Source organism: Nyctereutes procyonoides, unplaced genomic scaffold, assembly GCF_905146905.1.
Source record: "Nyctereutes procyonoides isolate TBG_1078 unplaced genomic scaffold, NYPRO_anot_genome, whole genome shotgun sequence".
Taxonomy (NCBI): domain Eukaryota; kingdom Metazoa; phylum Chordata; class Mammalia; order Carnivora; family Canidae; genus Nyctereutes; species Nyctereutes procyonoides.
Window position 1 is genome coordinate 19,270,889 of NW_026575042.1, and position 10,645 is coordinate 19,281,533.

Below are 10,645 nucleotides of genomic sequence, written 5' to 3' on the forward strand. Positions count from 1 at the left end.
GATGTGGAACATCTTTTCCTACACTGATTTGCCATCTGTATTTCTTCTTTGATGAGATGTCTGTTCAGACTTTTTGCCCATTTTTTAATTAGGATTTTCATTTTATCACTGAGTTTTGAGTTCTTTGTGTATCTTGAATATCAGATAAATCTTTTGCAAATGTTTTCTTCCATCTGTGGCTTGTGTTTTCTCTTGACAATGTTTTTGACAGAGCAAAAGATTTTCAGGGTTTCTTTTTTTGGGTGATGGAAATGTTCTAAAATTAGAAGTGGTGATGGTTGTCAACCTTTATGATTAGTTTATAAAACACTTCAGGTTCTGCCTTGGGCTCTCTTACTGTGGTGGGGGTGTGGAGGCATGCCATGAGCATTCCCCTAGGGATACCTATGTGATAAGAAGATAAGGCCTGCCTACAACCACCTGTGTAAACTTGGAAATAATCTCTCCAGCCATGGCCCTCTTGAGATGACTGCAGCTTTGGCTGCAACCTGTGTTGGAACTACCCATCTACCTGATATACTTGACTCTCAGAAATGGTGCAAGATAATAAATAATTTTTGTTTCAGCTGCTAACTTTCACAGTAGTGTGTCATGCAACAACTGATACACAATACTGTCCAGTTATTAAATTGTTTGACTATTTTTATGTGTTTGTTTTTAAAGTTAATTTAAAGGGCATATTGATAGTTTCAAATCCCAATAAATATTTAAGAAAGATTTCTAAAATGCAAAGCAATCTTTGGAATTCAGTGTTTTTCTAACTTAAAGAATGAGAACAATATGGAGAATCATGGAGGTTTAATTTTTATATTATTATCTCTTGTATTTGCTTCTATCTGTCTTAGAGCAAGCTCCCAACAGAATGCATGGAGATAAGCGGAGAGATGATTACTGTTAAAATAGAAATGTCACATGGAAACTATGAAAAAGCAGAGAACATAATATTGTCAAGGTTTTTAAGCCACAAAATTAGTTTTGAGCTTCCTGACAGGACAAAAAGGGAGATTTTTCATCCTCTGGAAGAAACATAGCTATAAGGCATAGCTAATAAAGTAGCAATTCTTTCCCCTCATATCCTTCTATTAATTATGAGTAAAAACTGAGATCATAATATTTATTTGCGATCAGTCTGTTTCTTTTTTGCTTCATAGGATATTAAACAAGTGATGAGGTAATTAAGCCTACTGATTAAATGGTTGTATCAGTGTTAATTTCTTGATTTTGATAATTATACTATAGTTATGAAAGAGGTTGTCTTGTTTTTAGAAAATGCACACCAAGTATTTAGGGACAAAGAAGGAATATGTGTGCACCTTACCCTCAAATGTTTATATAGGTATAGGTGTATGTCTGTGTGTGTGAAAACTGATAAGGCAAGTATAGTGAAATATTAACTATTAGTTAACCTGAGTATATATAGGAATTTTTTTTATTAGTGCTTTTCTGTAAATTTAAAATTATTTCAAAATTTTAAAATTAATAAATAAAAAAGAAAAATGATTGAAATGGCTTCAGAGAAGATAGTCAGGGATAACCTCTCTGAGGAGTGACATTTAAGCCAGGACATGAAGTTTGGGAAAGAGCTAGACACACAAAAAGCCAGTATTTCTCAAACTTTAACATGCATCATACTTGCCTGGAAGCTTGTTAGAATACAGACACCTTTAGACACCTGGACTCCACCCCAGAGTAGGGTGGTTCTAATTTAGGGTAGGTTCTAATAATTTGCTTTTTTTTTTTAAGATTTTATTTATTCATGAGACAGAGACAGAGAGAGAGAGAGAGAGGCAAAGACACAGGCAGAGGGAGAAGCAGGGTCCATGCAGGGAGCCTGAGGTGGGACTCAATCCTGGATCCCCAGGATCACACCCTGGGCTGAAGGCAGTGCTAAACCGCGGAGCCACCTGGACTGCCCAATAATTTGCATTTTTAACAAGTACAAGATCAGGTTGATGCTACCAGTCCATGAATCTTGCCGATTAGCACTTTCCTGGCCATAAGAAGCAGTAAACAAAAAGCACCAGAAGGGCATTATTCTATTTATTAAAAACTATTTACTTATTTATTTACTTATTTATTATTTATTTATTTATTTATTTATTTATTATTTTTTAAAGAGAGAGAGAGAGAGAGAACGTGGGGGAGGAGGGGCAGAGGGAGAGACTCTCCAAGGAGTCTCCCTGCTGAGACAGAGCCAGAGGCAGAGCTGGATCCCAGGACCACCAAGATCATAACTTGAACTGAAATCAACAGTCAGATGCTCAACTTACTGAGCCATGCAGGCACCAATATATATATATATATTGGTTTTAAGCAAAGGGTGAAATTAAGTCAATTTCAATTAACAAAAAAGATGTATCTGAGACCATTTGTCTGTCAAATTTCTGTAAATTATATGCCAGTCATGTAACTGATTTCTATTACAATACTCAGGTAATTTAACTTGAGTTTTAGAAGACCATATTCAATTCCTGATGATTCAACTTCAAGTGTCTTTTTCCTTTTTTCCTTCTTTGCTTCTCAAACATCTGCCTACAATCAAATCAAGCCTCCTTGTGAAGTATTTAATGATCTGTAAAACCAACACATAAATGCACTTGTACTCACCAATTTAAAGGGCCCCAGGAGTAAATTCTGTTTTAATGTTAATAATCACTTCTAAATTATAAACACTTTTCTGCTTGGATTTCAAAACGGTGTAAGAATCACAAATCTCCAATGATTCTAAAATATATATATATTTTTTGCAACATGTGTATCCACAAGGACTATTACCTTGATTTTACATAAAGCTATGAACAATCATGCACCTTTGCTTAAATTGGAATAAAGGAAGGTCATTTCAATTTAACATTCACTAAGTGTTGGCCGTGTGGTATGGCTATTAACACAAAGATGAAAAAGGACAGTCCTCCCTGTTAACTGTGGACTGAGGACCTTAAATCTAGAGCGTATAAACTCTTACACAGATGAAGGTGATAATTCTTCATAACTGTCATATGTCAAAATGATACATATTTTTTTCTTTACATTTACATTTTTTTTTACTGAACTTTAAAGATATAACTGTAAATTGCCAAAAAAAAAAGTCTTTGGGAATTGTAAATAAAATTCCATTTATTAATTTGTTATAAACACAATTTTGACATTAAAATATTGCTTTGATTTTTAAAAATTCCTATTTTTTAAAGATTTTATTTATTTATTTAGAGAGCACATAAGCAGGTAGAGGGGCAGAAAGAGAATCTCAAGCAGACTCCATGCTGAATGTGGAGCCTGACATGGGGCTCAATCTCACAACCCTGAGATCATGACCTGAGCCAAAATCAAGAGTCAGTCACTCGACTGACCCACCAAGACTCCCTAAATTCACTAGAAGGATGAAGTATTTCCCTTCCTATTCTCCATAGGGATCTGGAAGTAATAATGACCAATTTTTATTCTACATTATTAATTGACATCTTAACCTATATTTCATTATCTTTGCCAGGAATTAAATATCTCTATCAAACATAGAGATGATTCTGATAGATTGATAATTTTGTACACCTTTTTCTTCCCCACAAAATATTCCAAGTAAAAACCAAAAAATTTCAGAATGTGAGATCCAGATATTATTATGTTCTGAACTCTGTGCATGCTCTTCTAAGAAGTACATTTAACATCTGTTTTGATTTTCAAAATCCTATTGTAGGGACTGGCAGCTGGGAAGATGGTGGAGTGGGAGGACCTTAAGCTTACCTCATCCTATGGATGAAACTTGATAACACTTAAAGAGGGTAGAAAAGGCAGAGATGTTGTAGGGAGTGAAATAAACTGTGGCCCTCTAGGTGGGGGAGGGAACTGTGGGCACAGAGAAGGGCAAAAAATGGGGATATTACTCCAGGGAGCCCACAATGGGAAGATAAATCCCCATAACATTTGGTGTTGAGAGTAAGAGGGGCTGATTTCATGAATTCTTATAATCAGTGGGATTTAAATCCTGGAATTTTAAAACTCAGTGAGCTGGGGTCTTGGAGAGCCCTAAGGTGGCAGGAAGCTAAGCCCTTAAAGAGATAGCATGACAAATAGTTCCCTAACATAAGGCATAGAAGGTGTATTTTGAAAAACACCCAGGGCATATGGAAAGATGAGTTATTTACTCATTTCAGAGCATGTCCAGAGAGGCAGGGGTTAAAGGGAGATCTCTCCAGGAACAAAGGAGCTACCCAGGTGCCATTTCCCTCCCCTGGCCATCAACATAAACACACAGCCACCTGTAAGAATGATCATGGTGCCTGTAATTACTACCTAAATTGCTTCCACCAAGGCCCACAACCTGCATTTCTACACATCTGCCCTTCCCAATCACACCTGCCTCAGTCCTGGGGCTGCAGGTCCCCTTTCCCAGAAGACCAGCATAAACTTTGTCAACAAACACCACATCTGATTCATGTGCTTTGTGAGGCATTGGTCTCAACAGTGGCAGCTGGTGACCTCCCAAGGAGGACAAGCACATCTTGTTAAAACTTCGCCCCCCACCCCTCAACTACCTGGCCAGCCTTGGTCTCCACAGCACCTGCCCATCCCCTATGGAAGATAAGAAGCCCCACCTTGTTAAAAAATGTACATCCCAGGAGTGCCTGACTGGCTCAGTCAGTAGAGCATGCAACTCTCGGTATTGGAATGATGAGTTCAAGCCCCATGTTGGACATTGAGCTTACTTAAAAAAAGTGTGTGCCCCATTCACTCCTTTCAAACAGAAGTATCAGGAAACATAGCTTACTTTCCTAATAAACAGAAACAGACAGATCCCTATAATAACATTATAGGGATCCAAGATTCCAGAGAAAAAAAAGGGCAGAAAACTTATTTGAAGAAATAATAGTTGAAAGCTTCCCTAATCTGGGGAAGTAAATAGATATCTGGATCCAAGAGGCACAGAGATGCCCCCCCACCCCAAATCAACCCAAGGAGGTCCACAATAAGACACATAGTAATTAAAATGGTAAAAACTAATTAAAATGGAAAAAAATTAAAGCAGTAAGAGAAAAGAAGACAGTTACATACAAGGGAAACCCCAGAAGGCTATCAGTGGATTTTTCAGCAGAAACTTTGCAGGCCAGAAAAATGTGACACACTATATTCAAAGTGCTGAATGGGAACAATCAGCAGCTAAAGGCAGTTAATCCATCAAGGCTATTATTCGGAATAGAAGGAGAGATAAAGAGTTTCATAGACAAGCCAAAACTAAAGGAGTTCATTACCATTAATCAAGCTCTACAAGAAATGTTAAAGGGGACTTTTTGAGTGGGAAGGAAAGACCATAAGTAAATGTATGAAAACTAAGAAACACAAAACCAGTAAAAATAAAGTATATCTGTAAAACTCAGTTAAAGAATTCAAAAAAGAAAGGATGTAAAGTGATATGCCATATACCTAAGACACAGGGCAAAAGAGTAAAGAATTGGTTCAAGTTTACTCAATCATCAGTTTAGTATAGACTGCCATATGCAAAAAAAAAAATGTTGTATATAAACTGATGGTAACCACAAATCAAAAACTAGTAATAGATATGCAAAGAATAGGAGGAAGAAATCCAAGTATATCATTAAAAAAAGCCAGCAAATCATAAAAGACAGCAAGAGAAGAGTCAGAAAAAAACTACAAAGAACAACCACAAAACAAGTTAAAAAGGGGGGGGCAATAAATATAGATCTATCAATAATCACTTTGAATGAAAATGGACCAAATGCTCCAATCAAAAGCCATAGGGTGACAAAGTAGCTAAAAGATAAGACCTTTCTCTATGCTGCCTACAAGATACTCATTTCAGATCTAAAGTCACCTGCAAATTGAAAGTGAGGGGATGGAAAATCATTTATCATGTAAATAGATATCAAAAGAAAACCAGGGTAGCAATACTTATATTGAATGAAATAGCCTTAAAACAAAAACTGTAACAAGAAACAAAGAAGGAAGACATTATATAATAATAAAGAGGACAATCCAAGAAGAAGATAGAAGTATTGTAAATATTTATGCACCCAACATAGGAGTACCAAATACATAAAACAGTTAATAAAAAAAACATGAATGAACAAATCAATAGTAATACAATAATAGTGGAGGCCTTTAATACCCTATTTACATCAATGGATAGATCCTCCAAACAAAAAATCAACAAGGAAATTGGATTTGAATGACACACTGGACCAGATGGATTTTACAGATATATTCAGGATACAGCATCCTAAAACAGCAGAATACACATTCTTTTCAAGTGCACATGGAACGTTCTCCAAAATAGATTACATTTGAAGCCACAAAACAAGTCTCAATACATTCAAAAAATCAATCATATGATGCATCTTTTCTGACCACAACATTATGAAAGTAGAAATCAAACACAAGAAAAAATTCTGGAAAGAGCACAAATACATAGAGGTTAAATAACATGCTCCTAAACAATGAATGGGTCAATCAGGAAATCAAAGAAGTAAAAAATTACATGGAGAGAAATAAAAATGAAAATACAATGGTCCAAAACCTTTGGGATACAGCAAAAGTGTTACTAAGAGGGAAGTTTATACCAATACAGGCCTAGCTCAAACAAATAAACAATTTAAACAGCCTAACTTTACACCTAAAGGAACTTGGAAAATAAGAACAAACAAACCCAAAACCATTAGAAAGAAGAAAGTAATAAAGATTAGAGTAGAAATAAATGATATAGAAACAAAAACAAAAACCAAAGCAAACAACACCCTCCCCCCCCCCCAAAAAAAAAAAAATAGAACAGATCAGTGAAACCAGGAGCTGGTTTTAGAAGAAAATCAACAAAATTGATAAACCTTTAGCCTATCTCATAAAAAATAGTGGGAGGGGGGATCCAAATAAACAAAATCACTGAAAAAAGAGGAGAAGTAACAACAAACACCACAGAAATACAAACATTGTAAGGGAATATTATGAAAAATTATATTCCAACAAGTGGACAACCTAGAAGAAATGGATACACTCCTAGACACACAAACTACCAAAACTGAAACAGAAAGAGATATAAAATTTGGACAAACTGATTACCAGCAATGGCATTGAATCAGTAATCAAAAAACTCCAACAAAAGTCCAGAATAGCTAAAAGATAAGACCCACAGATAGCTTCACAGGAGAGTTCTACCTAACATTTAAAGAAGAGTTAATACCTAGTCTTCTCAAACTATTCCAAAAAAATAGAAGAGGAAGGAAAACTTTCAAATTCATTCTATCAGGGCAAAAGTACCCCGATACCAAAACCGGATAAAGACACCACAAAAAAAGAGAACTACAGGATAATATCTCTGATAAGCATAGATGCAAAATGTTTTTTTTAATATTTTATTTTTATTTATTTATTCCTGAGTGACACAGAGGGAGAGAGGTAGAGAGATAGGCAGAGGAGAAGCAGGCTCCCTGTGGGGAGCCTGATGCGGGACTTGATCTCAGGACCCCAGGATCACACCTTGAGCCAAAGGCAGATGCTCAACTGCTGAGCCACCCAGGCATCCCTAGATGCAAGAATATTCAACAAAATATTAACAGACCGAGTCCAACAATACATTAACAACAAATCATTCACCCCAATCAAATGGGATTTATTCCTGGGATGTAAATATGGTCCAATAGTCACAAATTAATTAACATGATATATCACATCAACAGGAGAAAGGATAAAAACCATATGATCATTTGAATAGATACAGAAAAGGTATTTGACAAAGCACAACATCCAGTCATAATAAAATCCCTCAACAAAGTGGGTTTACAGGGAACATACCTCAACATAATAAAGGCTGTATATGAAAAACTCACAGCTAACATCATACTCAGTGGAGGAAAACTGAGAGCTTTTCCCCTAATGTCAAGAACAAGATGGGATGTGTAGGCAGTTCAGTGGTTGAGCATCCGCTTTTGGCTCAGGGCGTGATCCTGGAGTCCTGGGGTCAAGTCCTACATTGGGCTCCCCACAGGGAGCCTGCTTCTTCCTCTGCCTATGTCTCTGCCTTTCTTTCTGTGTCTCTCATGAGTAAATAAATAAAAATATTTTTTAAAAAAGACAAGGGGGATCCCTGGGTGGCGCAGTGGTTTGGCGCCTGCCTTTGGCCCAGGGCGTGATCCTGGAGACCCGGGATCGAATCCCACGTCGGGCTCCCGGTGCATGGAGCCTGCTTCTCCCTCAGCCTGTGTCTCTGCCTCTCTCTCTCTCTGTGTGTGTGACTATCATAAATAAATAAAAATTTTAAAAAAAAATTAAAAAAAAAGAAAGAAAATCTTAAAAAAAAAAAGACAAGGCTGTCCATTCTCACCACTTTTATTCACTATGGTCCTGGAAACCTTAGCTGCAGCAATCAGACAACAAAAAGAAATAAAAGACATCCAAATTGATAAGAAGGAAGTAAAATTTTCACTATTTGCAGATGATATGATACTACATATATAGAAAATCCTAAGTATACCACCAAAAAAGTGAACTGAACTGATGAGTTCAGTAGAGTTGCAGGACACAAAATCAATATACAAAAATCTGTTGCATTTCTATACACTAATAATGAAGTAACAGAAAGAGAATTTAAGAAAACAATCCCATTTATAACTGCACCCAAAATAATAAAATACCTAGGAATAAATAGGAATAAACTTAACCAGAGACATAAGAGACCTACTCTGAAAACTCTAAAACATGGATGAGAGAAATTGAAGATGGCACAAAGAAATGGAATGACATTCCATACTTATTGATGAAAGAAGAAATACTATCAAAATGTCTATATTACCCAAAGCCATCTACCATTTAATGCAATCCTATCAAAATGCCAACAGCATTTTTCACAAAACTAGAACGAAGCATCCTAAAATTTGTATGGAACCACAAAAGGCTCCAAATAGCCATAGCAATCTTGAAAACGAAAAACAAAACTGGAAGCATCACAATTTTGGATTTCAAGCAATATTGCAAAGCTGTGATCATCAAGACTGGCACAAAAACAGACACATAGATCAATGGAACAGAATAGAAAACTCAGAAATAAACCCACAATTATATGATCAATTAATCTTTGACAAAGGCGGCAAGAATATGTAATGAGAAAAAGTCAATATCTTCAACAAATGGTGTTGGGGAAACTGGACAACTACATGCAAATGAATGAAACTGGACCACTTCTTACATTATACACAAAAATAAACTCAAAATAAAGGCCTCAATGTGAAACGTGAAGCCATCAAAATCCTAAAAGAAAGCATAGGCTATATTTTCTCTGACATGGGCCATAGCAAGATCTGTCTCCTAAAGGAAAAAGAAACAAAAGGAAAAAGAAACTATTAGGACTAGTTTAAAATAAAAAGCTTCTGTATATCAAAGAAAACAATTAACAAAAGACAAATTACTAAATAAGAGAAGATATTTACAAAAAACATACCTGTTAAAGGGTTAGTGTCCAAAATATGTAAAGAACTTATGTAACTAAACACCAAAAAGCACAAATAATCTAACTAAAAGTGGACAGAGAAATGAACAGACATTTCTCCAAAGCCATACAGATGGCAAACAGATACATGAAAAGATGCTCATCATCATCATCAGGGAAATGCAAATCAAAACTACAATGAGAGATGCCTGGGTGGCTTAGTGGTTGAGCATCTGCCTTCAGCCCAGGGCATGATTCTGGGGTCCCAGGATCGACTCCCATATCAGGCTCCCTGCATGGAGCCTGCTTCTCTCTCTGCCTGTGTCTCTGCCTCTCTGTGTGTGTCTCTCGTGAATAAATAAATAAAATCTTAAAAAAAAAACTACAATGAGACATCACCTGACACCTGTCAGAATGGCTAAAATTAGAAACACAAGAAACAGTAAGTGTTGATGAGGACGTGGAGATAAAGGAACTCTTGTACACTATTGGTGGGAATTCAAACTGATATAGCCACTGTCAAAAATAGTATGGAAGTTCCTCAAAAATTAAAAATAGCACTACCCTATGATCCAGTAATTGCACTAGTAGGTATTTTTCCCCAAAATACAAAAACACTAATTCAAAGAGCTACATGAATCCTTATGTTTATTGCAACAATGTTTATGATAGTCAAATTATGGAAGGAGCCCAAGTATCCATGGACAAATGAATGGCTAAAGAAATGTGTATACATATACAATGGAAGATTATTCAGCAATCTTGCCAATGATGGAGCTAGAGAATAAAATCCTAAGCAAAATGTCAGTCAGAGAAAAACAAATACCATATGATTTCACTCATATGTGGAATTTAAGAAACCAAATAAATGAACAAAGGAAAAAAAGAGAGAGGAAAAAAACCTAAGAAATAGACTTAACTATAGAGAACAAACATGGTTATCAGAGGGGAGGTGAGTAGGGAAAATAGGTGTGGGGATTAAAGGCTACACTTCTCATGATGAGAACTTAGTAATGTATAGAATTCCTGAATGGTTTACATTGTGCACTTGAAACAAATACAACAGTATATGCTAACTATGTATATATACATAGATACACATACAAATGTTTATAGAAATGTTAATATGTACTGATTAGTATCTTCTTGCTCTGTCAGGTGAGTGGACCTGGAGGCAAACACCCCAGTAGCAATGAGCACACTTAGCTCCCGTATCTT